A 20568-nucleotide genomic window follows, 5' to 3' on the forward strand; every position below is an offset into this window, starting at 1 on the left:
AATAGTAATCAAGGTTGACAAATCAGAAAAACTTATCAAGTTAAGCAAATCAGAGAGCAGAGGGGCATTTGAGGGGGGGGGCAGGTCAAGAATTAGATAAAACAAAGTATGTAAAAGAGCCCCTATAATGAGCTAGAAAATTATCATCCCAGTTCAAACCACATTAATGTGTCCAATTAGAGTTTAAAAGAGAGTTCAGCAGGCTCTCTTTCCAAACAGCTGTGAAAATTCCTTTTCAATAAAGCACCACTGGTCATTATCTACAGCCCCCAACTCAAACCACCGCAATGCATTATTAAAGACCTACAACCTATCCTTAATCAGGATGCCACACTCCAGAAGGCCCTAGGTTACATGCCTGTTCTCTCCTACAGACAACCTCCCAACCTTATGAGGATCCTCACCAACAGCCACAGTCTATACCACAGGAATACCAGTCCTGGAACTTTTCCTTGCAACAAGGCCCGTTACCAATTTTGTCCATATATCTATTCTGGAGATACCATCACTGGACCTAACCAGGTTATTCACAGAATCATGGGCAAATGCAAACTAGCCATGTAGATGGGGTTCCTTCAAAAGCACCCCTCTTCCTAATTTGTTTCAAGTGGCCTCAATTATGCATATGAAGTGCTGAATATTTCTAACAGTGCCTCATTAGAATTTTTGATCTGCAGCATTTACATGCCCCTTCCGAAAGGCAGGCCGAGGGGAGATGCAGCCTTAGAGATGGCAATACTTTATAATCAGATGAAGAATTCATTCTAATGAAAATTTGCTTCCTTTCCAAGCATTACAAGAACCGGGTGAGAATGTGTTATGCTTTCATATGCGTACAGGAGCTTGAAAGGTTTTTTTTTTTTCCTCCTTCACAGGAGAGATTTTAAAACAATCCAATGATTCTTTTGAGTAATTAACTGTACTCTAAAATATATAGTCATCATTAATGCATTTCCTTTAATACAGTGTTAGATTTTTATATGAACAGCTACATTCTTAACTGAAGAAAATCAGTTAAGATGCTAATGTTGACCGCATGGTCTATTAGATATGCAGTAAGACTGGAAGATTGGCTGGAGGCTGGTTTTCATCAGTTTGTTGTTTGGGGAGATGAGTTTTTTAAAAGTGAGCAGAAGGACATCAGTTGCAACTGGAAGCCTGCACACTCCTACATAGGTAGGCTACACATTTCTTTAAAGGACACGTGCTTTATTAGTCTACTTGTTACCAAGCATTAGATAGAAATACACAACCTACTACTGATTAAAGGACATTGGCCTTCCTACTATCCCTCTCACTCTGCTTCTTCTTGTTGTTTCATTCTTAAGGGCAAATACTGTATAGTAATTGCCCTTTAGGGTAAATGTGTTTAGGTGATATGCAAACTGCACAGTGTGGTGCAATAGAGACATGGGAGTTTGTGTGGGACAGTAGCCCTGGCCTACTCCTAGCAACAATTAAATTTCAATGAGAATAGGACCAGCTCCCTCATGTAATTATTTTCTGCTGTGCCTACAAAGTTTCCCTAAAGAGGATTAGTGGGTCATAGTGGATTCATAGGGTGCTACCCAAGGCCCATCCCCTTCCGGGAGTGCAGTGCCACTATCCCCTACCTTACCCATGGTTCCCTCTGAGTCTGTTAGCTCTCCTGAATGCAGTTGTGTAAAGGACTGATATCGTTCTAGGCTGGGTGTATCTAAATGGCAGCGTCATCTCTAACTGTCCCATTCTGCGTGGCATTTGTGAGACTTCAGCTCGAGTACTGTGTCCAGTTTTGGGTAGCCCACACTAATAAAGATATGTGAAAACTGAAGAGAAGTCAGAGGAGAGCAATAAAAGTGCTAAAAGGTTTAGAAACCATGACCTTTCAGGAAAGACTAAAGAAAATGGGCATATTTAGTCTTGAAAAATGAAGACTGAAGGGATCGTGATAACACCTTTTGTATTTGTTCAGACTGTTATAAAGAGCACAGTGATCAGTTTTTTTCCATGTCCAGTGAAGGCAATAGAAGCAGTATTCAGCTTCATTTGCAGCACAAGAGATGCTCTTGCAAAAGGCTTGACTAAATGATCTCTCAAGATCCCTTCCAGCTCTACATTTCTCCAATTCAGTGTCACAAAGGTAACACAGCTGCCCTGACAAGAATCTTCTGCTGGTGGACATGAGATGAAGCTGGTGCTATACTAGTCCTTCTCCTGCTGGAGGTAGAAAGAAAGAAACAGGATTTCCCAGTCTTTCCTAAAGAGCCAGGGTTAGCATCAGGGTTCTTGTTAATGCTTACTTCAGCAAAAGTGAAGTGTCTGCTTGGTTGGAGAGATCAGACCTGCTGCACTCCTGCTACACACAGTCCTTTGCAGGAGTGGCACCCCATAGAAGCGTGACTCATCACCCGTTTGAGAGACATAAGGCAGTTTGCCTACCTTAGGGCTTTTGTTTTGGTTGGCTGTAGACTCAAGCAGAAGTCTTTGCACCACTTACAATGAGTTTGTTTTTAAGCTTTTCTTTGTACCTAGAGCAGCTGAAAACTTCGTTATTTAAAACAAAAGCTAAAATGCTGATTTAACATCAGTAATAATTAAACTAAGTTTGATTATATGTTTTATTTATGTATCAACTGATTTCTTGGTGCAGAAACATTGAAGATGGGAGAGAAGACTGAAAATTCTAAGACCTAACTGAGATGGAGGGGATCAGGTCACACCACTCAGAGTTAAGCACGCTGCCCTTACTTCTGCCTTACCACTGGCACCAGCACTGCCTTCAGAGCTGGGCACCTGACTAGCAGCCACCACTTTCCAGCCACCCAGCTCTGAAGGCAGAGTAACAAGTAAGATAATTCTTGACCCTCTCTCCTTCAATACCCTTGCAGCCCCTTTTAGGTTGCAACCCCTAGTCTGAGAAATTCTGACTTAAGGGCTTTACATGTTTATTTTTTCCACAATTTTAAAATATATGTTAAGGCTTCATATGGTACTGGGAAATTCATTTTTTTTCAAAATGCTCTGATCATGAAATTCATTAGGCCCATGCTTGCAAATAATTTTTAAGTTGACATTTAACTACCAAACTATTCCCCCTGTGGCAGAGTCAGTCTCATTCCTGGGCCCCAGGTCCTCCATTCAGCCCACTGCTCCCACCATACAAACCCTGTTACCCCTGCTGGAGCAAGGGGCAGTCGGGGGGGCGGGGAAAGAACCTGGTCACCACCCACTCATTCTGGGTTCCAGCCTAGGGACCCTGGTTGGCCACTACTGGTAACAGCTGACTCCCTTCACCCTTGCCCCTGCAGCTCCTCTCCCTGGGCCACTTCCCCAGATGATTCCCCCAGTACCTCCTTCCACTAGTGGTAGCCATGGCAGTAAGTCCAGTCTTTTGTTTGACTCCTCCAGCTGACCAGTTCCCCAGGCTCCCCTTGGACTGGGGCAGTCCAGCCCCCCAGGTTGCTAGGGCTCAGCTCCTCTCCTCTTTTGTGGTCTCTGGTTTCTTTAAGTCTCCTTCCCTCTCCTCACTCACCTTCTAAACTCTCCTTAACCACCCTCCCCCTGCCCTGTGTGGGGAAGGGTTTATAAAGGTAGCCCTGAGTGGGATCAGCTGGCCCTAATTGATTTAGGGTAGCCTACTCCTCAGCTGCACCCACTTTGATTGTCAGCTCTGTCTCTGTCCTGTTTTTATTCCTGCCTCTCCTCTCTTGTCCCCACCCTGCCACACCTCCCAGTAATATTAAAATAGAAAACAAGTTGTACCTCTATAGTTTGTTCCATGCCTCCATGAACAAAGAAACAATGCACTGTTAACAATGAATGGAAAAGAATACCTGAAAACATTTAATTAAATACTGTCTTAAGGAGATGCCAGAAAGCACCCTTCAGAATTTATCAGTTTGTGGGGTTTTTTTGCCAATGTCTTAAATTATGAGAATAATATCATAAAATGTAAATATTCCCTCTTTCCACAACATTACATTTCACTAGACAGGAATGTAACCACATGTTTTAGTGAAGCAAATCTATTCATAAGCAAGATGAATAAAAAACCAAATAACTACTCATGCTATTTATTAATTTGGTTCCATTAATTTCTAGTGCCTGTGGTAGGTTACTTATTGAATTAGAGATGGTTTTATTTATAAATGTAAACCTTATGCATAGGAGCATTAAATGAACACTTCTGGTTTCATTTTAGTTTACTGGGAACATGGCATGTATGAATTTAAATACTATATAATCAGGTGGAAAACACCATATAAATAGGTCAGGACTCTAGTCAGCAAAATTCTCTGGGATTCCCATGATGATAGCTAGGGCAATTCAGTGAACTGGAACCTGCAGTGCACAACTGCTATTCACATCTTTCAGGCACCTTGATATAATCACTGTGAGACTAGCCCAGGTGGATTATTTTATGGGAGCATTCTTAACCACACCTACACTTACCAACCTGGATCATTTCTCCATTTTACAGATACAAACAGCTTAGCAACTGCTGGTATCAGCTTATCCTCACACAAATATTTCTTTATAAATGTGAGATGATTAGTTCACACTTCTGAAGTCCTTATCAGGCTCGTCAGCTTTGTGCACTGTAATACATGTAAGCTATGTCTATACTACAGCAATCTGTTGACAGGAGTTAATGTCAGACGATATCTTCTCACAAAACTTCTGTTGACAAATCGCGGCCACTCACGAAAGCTGAATGCTCTGTCAATCTTCTCTGTCAACAAAGAGTGGCCAGACTGCCGAGCTCTCTCAACAGAATGGCCAACCAGAAGCCCAGCAGACAGGGCTTCTCTGTAGACAGAGGGACCCCTGGAGCATCCACATGGCTTTTTTGTCAACAGATTCTGTCGAGAAAGTTGTTCTGCCTCATGGAGGACGGACAAAAGGTTGTCAGCAGCTGTGACAAGTTCTGTTGACAGAATGCTTTTTTAGTGAGGACACTCCACAGGTTTTGGTGACAAAAACAGCGTTTTGTCAGCACAGCTCTACAGTGTAGCTGTAGCTGTAGTGCTTATGAACCCAGGTAAATCAAAGTCTGTGAAGGATTATGCACTTGGATTTTCCTAAGGGACTTAGCATAGGTGGGCATCTCCTGGGGTCTCCACTGTTTACCTGGGGAAGGAGTCATGGGGTCCGCCTTGTCCTGGTGAGGAGAGATTCTGTCATCCTGGAAGTACTAACGCTGGTCTCAAACACACTGTATTAGCACTATTGTCAAAAGCAAACCCTCTATGTGTTCAAAAAGTGTCCCATTAAAGGAATTCACATTTACAAGAGACATCAGTGTGGTACTTACAAAAAATAGATCTATGTCTACCAAAGAAGTACATTTGTATGATTTAATGATGTTTTGTTTCCTCTTAGCTTCTTTCTCATGGCTGTCCCCATTCCATAGAGAATGCAGTATACAGGTCTTTCTACTCCTGTTTTCTTGTTAAATGACTTTCTGAATATATTACTTTGACATATTGGTGACAAAAACTTAAATTTGCCTAGAGTGTTCAAAAATTATTTTCTCATGAAATTTGCAGTACTATGTCTCCGAGAACTGAAACCATTAGCTTTCTCTGCTGGAAGGTGCCTGGGAAATTTTCCTAGATGCAAGTCGGGGAGGAATCTTTAAATAGACAAAGCAGGACTTGACTATAAAAGGACAGTCCCTTTTAAGAAGTAAATACACAGGGTGAAATCTTGGTTCCACCAAATACAATTGCAACACTACTATTGATTTTAAAAGGGAACAAGAGAAATAAGTTGTGACTATCAAGCTACAGCAAAGAACCTTACTGTCAATTTATTATTTGTTTAACATGCTGTTTGTTTTCAAAGTGTACTCTCTGACACAACCTAGAAATCTCCTCTTCCAGATACTTTCTAGCTACTTCAACATATACCAAACCATACACTGTGTGGGCAACAAACCTAACATTGTCATTGGAATCCTACCTTTTAATTTTCGTGATCTCTTTCATTTATTTATTAAAACCTTGACATGGGAATAAGATATTTTGTATATATTTAGGACAGTGTTTCCCTTTAAGTTACTATTTTAGTAAGACTACTGATGTACTAACATGAAACCTGGACATGAGGATTTCCAGGACGGAGGCTCAAACTTGTGTCATTTTCTATGTAAATGACCTGGCAGGAAGATTTAAAAATATACTCAGATTTAAATTAAAAACCAAATATTGAGTGAATGGCAACATTAAAACAGATGAAGGTAAACACTCCAGAAGCAATATACTAGTGAGAAACAAATGGAACCTAATATAAGAACTAATACTACTTCAGACACTTATGGAAGGGTTTAGCAAAGGGTTGAACTGGCACAACAGAGCTGTGATTTAGCAAATAGGGATATGTGAGCTGTCATCGGGGTGTACACAAGAAAAATCCTGTAATGGTGGACTACCCAGTTTATTTAGTAAAACCTGGCAATCTTATACATGTTTAATCTACAGCTGGTTTGACTTCTATGTTTGGGGGAGCAGAGCTCCTGACCAGCAGTCATGGCTCTCCAGTTGCCCATCTCTGAAGTTGTGGGATGAGCTGGGCAACTGGAGTGGGACAGCTGCTGACCCAGGGTCCCACCCCTCAAATATGGAACTCCAAATACACCACTGTTATAATAATAATAATACAAAATGATACAAAATGATACAATGCAATTCAAAAGCTGTGGAATATGTTGTCCGAGATATTATTATTATTATTATTATTATTATTATCTGGGACAACATACTCCACAGCTTTTGAATTGCATTGTATCATTTTCTTTCTTACAGACCTTCACATAGATATATTATCCGCCTGTCTCAGATGCAGATATGTGGCAGACCACGTTATCTGGAAAGGGATACCTATCCTGAAAAGTTTGAAAACCATTGTTTTAGAGGAAGTTCTTCTGGAACTCCCGTGAGCTAGATCAGAACGACAGACTAGATGGGCCTTCGCACTGCTGCTGACGTTACTCGTCCTGTTCTGTGAATGAAAAAGAAGCATCAGTTTCTATCCATGGTCAATCTGGACTTTATAGTTTTGAAAGAATGGAGAGGAAAAAAGCCTAAGCCCTATTTGGCCAGCCAGCTACAAGCACCATTCTGCAAGCTGGAAGCATCTGTATTATTTAATCCACCCAGGATCTGGATTAATTTGTAATTTAATAAAAACTAGTCTGCAATTTTGGAACATATTTCAGGCCCATTGAATTCAGGAGAGGGTCAAGGGGTAGAGAGAAGCCTCTATTCTGATTGACTGGGTCACGTGGGACATGTTATCCTGTGCAAAAGGAAAACAGCATACAAAGCTGGCCAAATATCAAATGAGTAGCCTGGCTGGCAGCCGAGCCATGATCTGTGACCTTCAGCAGCTGCCATGGGTTTTCATGGATCATTTCTGATGAACATAGCCCAGAGTAATTACATTCTTGCAGATTACTTGGTCTTGTAATTATACTTGAAGTTACTAAACTGTTCAAAGATTAATTACTGTATAATTTGCAGTTTTTAATCTTATAATAAGGGTAGTTGAGAAAGCAAATGCAGTATGATGATGATGCTGTGATCACAGGGATATAAAGGACCAATGTACTTATATGACTAAAAGTGTACTGAACCTGGTGCCCCCTAAACATAAATCTGTACCTAATTTTACGTGGTGGCTAGAAATGTGGAGCCGAACCTGCTGTTCCTAATCTACTTATTTGTTTCAACTAACAACAAAACAAAACTCCTTTATAACTATAAATTATATATACATGTACTCTTTGAAAAAGAAGTGCTTGCATTGCTTTTACCTCATCTTCACTCCCCTGTCCTCTGACTCCAGATGGGTTTGTTTTAACCCTGTTTGCATCTGGTCTTAAACCAAATTGTGACTCCTTGGAACAGAGACTATCTTTTACTTATTTCCCCAGCACTAAGCACAAACTAACCTCTGCATGTTACCATAACAATAATAATATTTGTAACAATCTGGAAAATGTGAGATAATTTATTTATTCATTTGTTTATTTACTGAGTAACAGGAAGGGATTTTCACAGGCTATACAGATATCGTCCATTAGAATCAGTCTTATTCAGAAAAGAGCTCTTATGCTGAAACCAAAGTATCGGATTCATAACATGTTTTATACTTGGGTAAAGCTGGGAGGTGCTAAACAGATTTAGGGCCAGACCTGTAGATGCAGAAAGTCAGAGTCTGTAGAGATTACAAAGACACCATGGTTGGGGTGAATGTAAGCCTGCTGTTATTACCTGTCTTTTTCACAGACCCTTCACTCCTTGCTATATGCCTCCTACTTGCCAGCCTGAATAGTTGCACTACAGGTTGACGACCAACACCACACGGTCAGAACTCTCACTTTGTATGTGTGTGTGTGCATCAGCTGAGATCCATGGTCACTGTTTTGGCAAAGAGTGACATGCTTTCCACTTCAGTGCCCTGGAGCACCTCTGGTAAGCCAGTTAATCAAAACATATTTTTCTCTTTTCACCAATACATGCTCTTCTGTAATGTAAATCCTCTTTTATTTCCCATGGTGATCAGATATTTCCTCCCTTCCATGAGCCCGATTTTACACTCACATTACTTTATATTAGCATATCTCCATTGACTTCAGTGGAATTACTCCTCATTTATGCTTGTGTACTGCAGCTATGAATATACGAGACACAGAAGTCAACTGCAGATGTGCAATTTTAGCCATGCCAAATGCATATTTAAAATCAACATATCTACATTCAGCTAACTTGTCTGTTTTACCAGGGGAAAGTTGACAGGAGAGTTTCTCTCTTTGACCTTCCTTACTCCTTATATCTTGCAAGGAATACGGGGTTGACTTTGATCCCTGAGAGCTTGATTTCACACATTCATGAAATCAAACCTTGGAAGATTGACCCTGAGCTGGTCAATGGTGGTCATGCTAGTGTAGCTAAGCCCCATGTATCAATGAAGGAGAAAGAGAGAGAAAGTGAGATCAGTCCAATATTAACAGTGAAACATAAGAGGGAATTTCAAGCAGGAGAGAGTTATTTGAGCATTTAAATTGCCTAGTCGCTAATAGTAAGTTACTTGGAAATTTATTACTAAACTTTTTATTAAGTTGTGGCATTTTTTTTATTATACAAGAGTGTTTAAATACAAATTTCAGCAAAAGGTTTAAGAAAGAGAGGCGGAGCTGTTTTTAAGAAAGCGTGTCCATATTTCTTGTATATTATCAGTAATACAAAGTAAGAAGAAGCCTAGCTGGAAAATGATATTCAGATACATGTCAGACAAAAATTTGAATGATGGTTGCTGGAACATGACTCATGAGTGTGTCATTATCCAGAGGGAGAAGGTAAAGGTTAAGTGGTAAAGTTCTAGAGAATATTTAAATTGCTAAACTTCCTTTGAAAAAGTCTTTTTCCTTCTCTTCCTCAAAATAATACAAGCATCCTTCTGTTTGTTTTCATTGAATCATTTTAGCAGAGAATTTAACTAATGGAAGTTAAGGAACATTACAGTTGTTAAAAAGTGGATACTTGAATGGCTAGTGTAATTTGCTACCATTTTGGGACTGTCAGTATCCCAACTGTTAGTTATTGTCAAATGTGATTTAAATATGCAGACTATTTAGCTCAGTCTATATTGAAACTAAAGCAAGTTAGTGCATTTTCCTCAGCAGATCCTTAAGAGGTCTCTTAATCACAGTACTAATGTTCATTTTGTGCCTACTTTACCAAAGATTAGCAAGATACCCCAATTATATAAAGGGGAAAATGCACTTACTAATAAAATTGGTGTGTAAAATGTGAGTATAATGTAGGGGAAATTGATACTTTCGTAGAGAAATATATTCTCCTCTGCCCATTTTCACCCAGCTCCACCTCCCCTTCTCCCTAACGAGCATCAGTCAAACCATGGGCCAAAGTACAGAAATTATAGGTTAACTGGAACCAGCCATGACCTCTGTTCTCATGGTAGGATGTGATGTACTCAAATGGGATCGACAGGTCATGGGTAATGCCACTGCAATTCCTCTGGGACTTCAAGCAAGAGAAAGCACTTTAAATTATGGGCTGCAGCTCTGGTAGCTCAATCAGCACTTCCCAAAGATGCTGCAATTATACCTATTATGTAGGCCAGCACATACATATTTGTTCTGCTTTGTTCCCCTGGTGCAGTGTAGATTGCAGATATACAGTAACTTCTGTCACTGCAGTTTCTCTGGTAGACTGTCCAACTCTGTGGGCTTCTGCTTTCTTAGAGTAGGTCTACACAGCAAAGTCATTTTGAAATAAGAGCTGTTATTTCAAAATAACTATCCTAGTCTCTACCCAACACAACTGCTATTTCAAAACAAGGTTTGAAATAGTGGTTGTCTTATTTCAAAATAGGTGAAACCTCATTGTATGAAGAATGGCACCTATTTTGAAATAGGGGCTGTTAAGACAGGGAATAGAACCTATTTCAAAATAAGGCAATGGTCCAATGCATTAAATGGTTCTATTTTAAACAGGTTTTGTTGTGTGTAGACACTGTATTTCAAAATAGCTACGTGTTATTTCAAAATGCATTATGTGTGTAGCAGCAGTATTTCAATATAAACTATTCCAGAGTAACTCTTCGGCTATGTCTACACTACCCCCAGAACTTTGAAAGCGACATGATAATGAACCTAATTGAAGGATGTTAATGAGGTGTTGCCATGAATATGCAGCACTTCATTAGCATAACAGTGGCCACGGCACTTCGAAAGTGCCGCTTTCGATCGTGCATGGCTCATCTACACTGGGTCCTTTTCAAAAGGACCCCTCACATTTTGAAATCCCTTTATGCCTATTTAGTTATAGGAAAAATGAGATTGCAAAGTGTTAGAGTTCTTACCCCGTGTAGACAAGCCGCGCGCTATCAAAAGGCATTTTCAAAGTGCCGTGTCCACCATTATGCTAATGAAGCACTGCATATTCATGGAAGCGCCTCATTAGCATCTGTCGGTTAGATTCATTATCATGCCCCTTTCGAAGTTCTGGGGTTAGTGTAGACATAGCCTTCCAGAATAATTTATTTCAGAATAATATTGCTCTATAGACCAACCCTTGCCGCCCTACTCAGGTCTTTTTTTTAATCATATGGCTGCTATTATGGATCCCAGCTGCAGATTCTCAGCTGTACTTGAGTTCTTTTTGCTGTGGAATGGCAGGTATACTTCATCTCCGTTTCATCGTAATGCTGACTGGGACTTCCCCTACCAAATCCATTTTGTAAAATTTCAATGAGAAATAAGCTAGTCAGCTTTTCTTTTTTGTCATTAATCATCCCAGTTCTATTCTGTAATATTTTTACTATAAGTTGTATAAAGGCCAATTATAAATGTAGAAGGCAGATTGTACTCAGGTTACAGGTAATAATATCTGCATAACATTTTGCCATCTGCACTGTGATTCCATTGCTTACTATCAAATTACATTCCATATAATTAAATTAAACACAAATTGAATCAAACTCCTTGTGTCTTTATGTCTTCTGTATTTGTTTACATTACTTTGTTGTTATGACCATTAAAGAAGCTTGAAAAGGTTGTTTTGTTCACCAGCAGAACTCGGTCCAATAAAAAGTTATTATCTCACCCCAATTGTCTCTTACTATTAGAAAACATATTGATATCAAAGGGACAGGAAGAAAGTAAATATTGTGGTTTCAGCAAATATGCTTTGAATTTCCATGTATGTCAGTAGATTAAAGGTCTGGTCTGGGTGAACTCAGGAAGAAAAGAATGGTGAATGAGGAGGAGGCAGTATTGTCAGACCTTGTGGGAGGAAGAATTCACAGCTGTGAAATGCCCTAAGTGGTTAAGGGGAGATGCTAGAAAACATCCCATCCTTTGTAGAAAGAAATACTGTGGCTGCAACATGCCCTTCCCTGAGAGTGAGAGCTGGACGATGAAAGAGGAGAGACAAAGGATAGTCATTAAAGGATACAGTTAAGGAGTACAGTACTGTAACTCTTCCCCATTTGATCTCCAGCTCTTGCAATGAGGCACACCCTCTTCTTTTTCCTCATTTCATTTTTTATGTTGTCGCTAGAATGGGATTACTCATGTGCGTAAATGATCTGCTGCAGCCTTACAGCTGGGTGACCAAAACTGCATTGCCCTGAAAATTGGATAGATATAGAAACATATACTTTCATCATTATTCAACCTTCTCGCTCCATAGTCATAGCTAAACTACTAGTAGAATGGACCCTGCAAGCATTTTTATAGTCAGGTCTGTGTGGTAAAGGGGGGAGAAATACAGGAAAAGAATTTGTATCCCTTGGCTATTACATCCATACCTCTCATGTCCTATCTTGTTTGTGAATGGTATTTGTTGACTACTGTTAGGATAATAGTTTCCCAAGAGGTGTTCTACTATGATAACAAGTACATTTATGTACAACTGAATGGAAAAGAACTTGGTGAACTCTATTTTCAGAAAATGCCTGAAGAGAGAGGACAATATATCAGGAGGAAGGCCCAAAGTCCATACAGTATATTGCACTGTGTTGGCACTCTCTCTGTGTTTGAACACTGGGCAGATACAGTCTCAGCTGGAAGAGAGAGAGGAAGTGGGTGCATGAGGAGAGAATTTGGGCAATGAAACAGAAGCCATAATAGGTGATCTACCTAAGCTTGTCTATAGTTTTCTATCACTGCAGTACCCAAGGCCCCACAAACATTAGAAAATATAATCTCAGAACTCCCCTTTGATATGTTTATTTTTATATATGTATATTTAATGTTTAATCTGAAAGAGGCTTTAGATAGTACAAACAGAAGTATTCTGCTAATGAACCATATATACGACAGTTTAAATGTTAATCAATAATGTATCACTTATGCAGCAGTTTATGCCTCAAGAATTATATCTGTAAATATATAAACAGGGAAAAGACTTCAGTTACATAGTAGAAGTTTAAGCTTATGCTTCAGTGAGCCATGTAGCTGGTATATAGCCAGTAAACTTGGAATTTGATTACAGGTGGAATGTGTATCCCAATTAATATTTCAGATGGGGAGTCTCCATTTCTTCAGAACGGGGTACACACTCTGTGCAAACCATATCAAAGGTCTATGAATTCTTAAAATGGCTTGTTTGTGAGTAATGTGGAAATGACTGAAGCACTAATCACCCATTTGGACAGAATGAAGATGGATCAGAAGACTAGGAAACCTGTGAATTGTGGGACTGGGATCTTTGTTGTGGCTGTGTCACGATATAGGCTGTGTCTACACTAGCACTGCACTTTCGAAAGAGGCATGCAAATGAGATTGAAAATGCAAATGCAGCACCAGATTTGCATATCTGGTGCCTCATTGGCATAGTCTTCTTTCAAAAGAAGAAGAGTGGTGTAGGTGCGGCTCTTTGGAAAGTAAACCCCATCTTCAAAAGAAACTTTTTCCCATTTTTTTGGGAAAGTAGGGTTTTTTTGAAGATGGAGTTTACTTTTGAAAGATCCACTGCTTTTCTTCTTTCGAAAGAAGCTCTTTCAAAAGAAGAATATGCAAGTGAGGTGCCACATATATAAATCTGCTATTCATTTGCATTTTCAATGTACTCATTTACATGCCTCTTTCGAAAGTGTAAAGCTAGTGAAGACACAGCAGTAATGTTTATGTTTGACCAAATCGCTAAAACTGATTTTCCAAAATGTGCGCACATAATTGTTCTACTAATTAGTAGAGCTGGTCAGAAATTTTCTGAAAGGAATTGCTCTTTCAACCAAATGAAAATGTCTTGTGAGTACAGTAAACTCTTTCATATCCAGCAATCCAGGTACCTGGATGTTGCCAGATATGCAAATACATCAGTTAATGGAAAGCAGCTGGGAAGGCATAGGTAGGGATCAGGAGAGGCAAAGCTGTGGGATCCCTGAATGGGGCTGAGGTAATGCTAGTAGTACTGGGGCTGGGGTAACATCAATAGCATCAGGGCCAGGAAGCTGGCTGGGCTGGGGCTGGGGCTGGGGCAAGGAAGCCGAAAAGCCAGCAGGACCAGGTTAATACCAGTGGTGCTGAGGCTGGGATAATGCCAAGAAGCTACTGGGGCTAGGGCGATGCCAGGGCCAGGGAAAGCCAGCAGCACCAGGGCCAGGGAGCCAGCCAGGGCATGAGGGAATGCTGGCAACTTGAGGAAGCTGTTTAGGACTGGGGGAACTCTGGCAGTGCCAGGGCTGGGGAAAAGTGGCATGTTCGTGCTGGTTATCTGAGAATTCCGGCTGAATAAATACTGGATAAAAGAGAGTTCTCTCCTGTTGAAATTAGGACAAGCATTTCCATTTGCTATCAGGAAAATCAAAATAAGGTCTTTCTGGAAGCCCACTTGGAAGGCTTTTTTAATTAATTTCACTATGTGCCTGAAAAAAGAAAGAGAAATTAATAAGAGCTTTCCTGGAATGTAACTGGCACGCAGAAAAAAATCCCATTTTGGTTCTCCTGTGACTGATTTTTTCTGGAAATCCCTTCTTGTAAAAAAGTCCACAGTTCTTTTGCCCTGTTTTGGGATGGAAAAATTCAGAAACACGAAAATGTTCACAAGAATTGATAGTTATTTTCTGACCAGCATGGTTAATTCTGTGTTAAAATACCCTTCTTTACAAATATCTGAATTTACTGGCTACTGCATAAACTCAGCATAAAAACTGATCATGGTACGGTGGGGGGAGGAGGCGTGACTTTTTGAAAACCAGATCTTCCACTGATAGGACTAATACTTCTCTACCACAGAAGAATACCATTAGTATTTAATATGTCTGTATTGACCAAAATTTTCAAACTTGATTCTGTAAAAGTGGACCCCTAATCTATACAGTAACAAAGCAAAGTACAGCTCCCATGGCACTGATTGAGATAAGATGAAGAAGCTGGTAAATCAGACAGCTACAGACACAGCGATGAAAGCTTCAGCATAAAGGAAAGGCCTCCGTTACAGAATGAGTATGCTGTTGGGACTAAGGGTATTCCACTCAACCTGCTGAAAGGTGAGCCGTGGCCTGCCTTATATACTTTTAATAGTGTGATCATCAAACAGACTACCAATGGAATGGCATCATAGTGTGCCTATGCAGAGATACATGATCGCACACCGTGGCCTTGTTTACCCTTATCTTTACTGTTGGTCTACTTCAGCTATGCAATTTGCGTAGCTGCAGTCAGCACACCCACTGTGGTGTCTTCCATGTGGTAGGGTTGATAGGGGCTTCTCTCCTGTTGATGCCAACTACTCTATCAACACTGTTGGGCACAAGCTTGGAGATCGATGTACTGCGTTTTCAATGGCATGATAAATCAACGCCTGGTGCATCAATCCTGTCTGGGTTGATCACGGGCATAGTGTAGATTTACCCCGACTGTGGCAAATTATATCATGTCTGTCAGTCTGGAAAAGGGTTCACTCATATTCTTCCTTCATCTGAATACTGTTATACATTCAGCAAATAATCAGCATTGGAAAAATGGAAAAAATGAAGTGGTTGAACAAATCAAGATAAGTGGTGTAAAAGCCATGAGGAGACTAAAAATGTACATTTCCCCTGTATACATAATAAATGAATGCTGTCTTATAAAATATACATCATGGTGGGGATATAGTTAAATAATCTGTCCTGGATTTCCTTTTCACCTTGTGAAAGACCCTGATCTGTAATCTGTCTCTTTCTTGCATCATATATCACAGTCAAAGCTTTCAGACCTATATGCCTTTAATTAGGTTCCTAAATCCATAATTAGGTATTTAAATATAAGCTGGAGAGGTGCTGAGCACCTGCCATTCGCAGTGACTACAATAGGATTTGCGGGTGCTTAACACTGCTGGAAAAGTCAGACCATTCACATTTAGCCATATTTATTAATCTGAATGTGGAAATATTACTTTAGACAGGCAATCAGGTTTGAAAATGTTGGCCTACATAAATAGCCTTTTGCCAGAAGCAAAGACAATACATTTGTTCATGGAGCAGATTTGTGATGGAAGGTGCTGCTTTGAAAGGGTTTCAGCATGTGACATCTCTTCAGATGAGCTATACATGCACTGGATCTTTGCACATAATGGGACATGCCAGGATATTATAAAAAATGGAAAATACTGAAAAGAACTACCTGGCCTGGATTGTTTCAATTATTATTGACTGCAATGTGAGCAATGACAATGACAGATGCTGTGTCAGACATCATTATTTGTCTGATTATGTTCTGTTAAAAATTACAGTGAGATATTAATACTTGAACAAGAATACAGAAGAATTAAAGATGGAAAATATAGCAGTAGAGAGAAAATGAATACAACAAATGGAGAAGACTTCACCTACAGAATTCAGTGTTAGAAAATGCTAATAATACAAATGCTAATGACTAACTGAGTGAAAGGCAGAAAACACCATTACCTTATTTTAAATCAAGTGAAAAATGAATAACATATAGAATGCTGAAAATGAAATGGCTCACGCTCTGCTTGTGTGAGCCTTCTGATTAGCATCAAACATACGGTACTACTATGGTATTTACCAGAGAAACCACCCACATAACACCAGTGGGGCCAATAGCATTAAAAGAAGCTCATGTTAGCCTCATGCCTTCTTTTAATTAAAAAATGTTTTCATTAGCCTATGCCAGGGATTCCCAACTTCTTGGCCAGAATCTTCAAAAGTAAAGATCAGCATTTGACTGAGGTGTCACTGCTCACTGATATCTATTTGAGTCTATGAACTAATCTTCCCAAAGAAGTAGTGGAAGCTCCATTATCTGGAAACATTTATAAGTAGACTGGGCAAAACATCTGAGAAAAGATTGCAGAGCAGTTCTAGTGCTGTTCATACTAGCGCTCTTGTGGATCTCAAAGCTGTAGATTTTTAGCCTGAGTCGGTACCTGTGTTATAAAGCAAATGTGTGATTGACTGTTAATTGAAAATGTCCCCTGACCTTCACCCCATGGTTTTTAAACTGAAGTCTGTGAACAGCCCTTATTCCTACAGGGAAAAGGTAAAGTACTGCTTCTTCAGCTACATCTCATTGCTTCCCCTGCTGTCTCAGGTGAGATCTGGAGCACTTTAAGCAATTCCTGTCATTTCTGTGCTGCAGCTACAGCAGTGCCTCACTAGGACCTTGTGGCATCACAGAGGGTAGAGGGAAACTCAGGCAGCTTCCTCTCAAGCTCCGTTGGGACTGCTTGACCCTAGAGAAATAGTTAACATATTAAACTGAGGCCCATTGATCCTCTGAACTTTTTAAAATAATGTTTGAGACTCAGGATGAAACGTCCCCATGACAGCAGAGCTGGGTGGAGAAAAGTAGTTTGATATCATCATGCCTGGTTTCATTATGATAAGGAACAGAATCCCAAAATTTTGCAATTTTATGCAAAAGGAAATGGAGCCCAAGCCCCAGGGCAGTCTGTCTGATGAGACGTGCAGAAGCTGTGGATCCCATAACAGCTGGGGGACCAAGCACTACGGCATTCTGATTGGCGTGCTTCTGAGGAGCCACAGGCCCCTGCCAGACAAGCTGCAAAAGATCTGTAAAGAAGAGCTGGCAGAAATCCAGGCAAGTTTCTGATGAAAACCAGCCTCAGTGCCATTGGAATTTTAACAAAATCGAGCCATCTGTGTGACCAGCTCTACACCAGTGCTTTATGGAAAGTGCCTTTAGTGGCATAAGGATGGCTGAAGATTTTGGAATAAATTCCCATGAGAAGTAAGGCAAAGCAGATCTCTTTGACCTTCACTATATAAACAGCAGCATGTTGGTACAATTTAAAAAAAAAAATCTATCAAAACTGCACTGCCTATATAAGTTTCACCATGGAAAGAAGATGAAAGAATGAAGCATGCTGGACCAAAGTTAATCATATCTCTTGATGCACTGTTGGAAGATTTCTATGATAATGAGGTCACTATAAGAATCTGTAACAACCTAATAGAAATAAAAACAGATGGATTAGATGATGTACAACAAATAATTTACTCAATTAATTAAGACTCCATTTATGTTCCTGAATTGTCTTCTAGCAGATCAGAATTTCCTTTCATTTTTTACTGGTTTACTCAACTTTTATAAGGCTTTTAATTTTTATCCTTGATGGATTGACTTCATATGGTAGCAGGACTATACATGTTTATCTTTGATGACATTCCTGTGTGCCTAAATAGAAACTAGACAATCTGTGGAGCAGGACTCTACATTTATGTGCTATTAAAACCACTCTAATAAATTAATAGAGGGGTATTTTTCATATCTTGCACTATTATTATCATTAAGTTTGGATATCTTATAGATAATAATGATCGTGTTTGGTGTGTGAGTTGACTAGAGAGGCACTTGCCATCTGGAAACCATCATTTCTCCTCTTAATTGCCAGAATGGGTCACTATGGAATAACTAAACACCTAGTTAACTAAGATAAGCATCTAAAGAATGTGAACACCAAAAGAAATAAAAACAGTTCAGAGTCAGAGCTAAGGATTAGAGTGAAGAAAAGGAACATTTTATTGTAACATGAGGGAAAATCTAGGGTGAGATCAAGGATATGGTTGAAAAGTTCCTCAAATTAGCGGAAGTTCCCTTTCTTAAGTAACTGAGAACAAAACTGGATAAGAGAGTGGCAAATATACTAGGTGGAGCAATCCACTAGAAAAGACAAACTAGAAGAGCTCCATTCATGTGTGTTTCATTTGCATACTTTTCTTTCCCTGGCCTGTTCACACTGTGTAAGCAGTGCTCCCAAGTCACGATGACTTATGATCTCAAAAACTTGCCTCAGATTCCTAGCTTTATTAATGTATGAAATCAGCAAGAACAATATATGCTGGCATACTACAGTACAAATCAAGGATGGCCTGATTGGTACCACACTGTACCGGAAACCACTGATCGCTATACTTATCTACATGCTTCTAGCTTCCATCCTGCAAACATAACTAGATCAATTTTTCACAGTCAAGCCCTTATGTACAATTGCATTTGATCTGATCCTACTGACAGAGACCAAAAACTACAAGATCTTTACCAAATATTCATAAACCTGAATTACTCACCAGGAGAAATAAAAAAACAAATTCACAGGGCCAGACGAATACCCAGAGACCAGATACTCTAAGATAGGCCCAAAAAAGCCAAGAACAGAACACCACTGGTGGTCACCTACAGCCCCCAACTCAAACCACTGCAATGCATTATTAAAGACCAACAACCTATCCTTGATCAGGATGCCACACTCCAGAAGGCCCTAAGTGACTGGCCTGTTCTGTCCTACAGACAACCTTATGAGGATTCTCACCCACAACCATAGTCTATACCGCAGGAACACCAGTCCGGGACCTTTTCCTTGCAACAAAGCCCGTTGACAGCTTTGTCCACATATCTATTCTGGAGATACCATCACTGGACTTAACCAGGTTATTCACAGAATCATGGACACATTCTCGTGTTCCTCAACTAACATCATATATGACATCATGTTCCAGATGCCCAGATACTTTGTATATTGGACAGACTTCAAACTCTCTTAGACAATGAGTTAATGGGCACAAAACAGACATAAAAACACTCCTGATCCACAAACTGGTCAGCCAGCATTTTAATGCAGTGGGCCATTCTATTAAGGACTTAAAAAGTCTGCGTCTTACTGAAGAGGAATTTTCACAATGCTCTTGAAAGAGAGGCTGCTGAACTCTCTTTTATATTCAAATTCAACACATTAACACATGGTTTGAACCAGGATGGGAATTTTCTGGGTCATTATAGGGGTCGTTTGCATACTTGGTTTCACCTAATTCTATACACTCCTCCCCCCACTTCTGCCCCTCTACTCTCTGATTTGCTCACCTTGCTAATTATTTTTTTTTCTGATTTGTCCACCTTGATTATTATTTTTGGTTCCCTGTGCCTTAAATATTGAGTCTGTTCTGGTATGGCTATGGTCTGAAGAAGTGGGTCTGTCCCATGGAAGCTCACCTAGTAAATTATTTTGTTAGTCTTTAAAGTGCTATTTGACTGCTTTTTTGTTTTGCAGAATAACAATCTTTAATGCTCAGTAGAGCATTCCAGACACAATTACACTGGCTTATATTTTATTATTTTTCAGTCTAGAAGACCAAATTAATAAAAGTTAATTAAATTATTATAGTCTTTTCTTTCATAATCTTTCTTAGCATTGAGCTGGAATGCTGCCACCAGAATTGCATATAAAAGACATTTGACAATTAAGCAAGGATGCTACATATAGACCGGTACATGTAATCCTACTGAAAAAATAAGAGAATAGTGAGCCATACTAATACTAAGGATTCCATGCAGATCAGGGTGACCCTAACAGCATGAATACTTTTGATGAAAGGTGAACAAATATCTTCTCTAGATCATGTAGACAATCATCTCCTATTATCCATCCTTGGAGCTTCATCCACCAACAAAACCTCTTCACTCTTTGCTACAGCAAGAGAGCATGTCAATTCACTTTAATTCAGATCCCTGTCTTGATCAGTCATTGCAAAAATAAGATCACTGACGGTATTTAGTGAAAATGAGACAGAACAATCAATCTGCAAATT

Source organism: Carettochelys insculpta, chromosome 8, assembly GCF_033958435.1.
Source record: "Carettochelys insculpta isolate YL-2023 chromosome 8, ASM3395843v1, whole genome shotgun sequence".
NCBI lineage: Eukaryota > Metazoa > Chordata > Testudines > Carettochelyidae > Carettochelys > Carettochelys insculpta.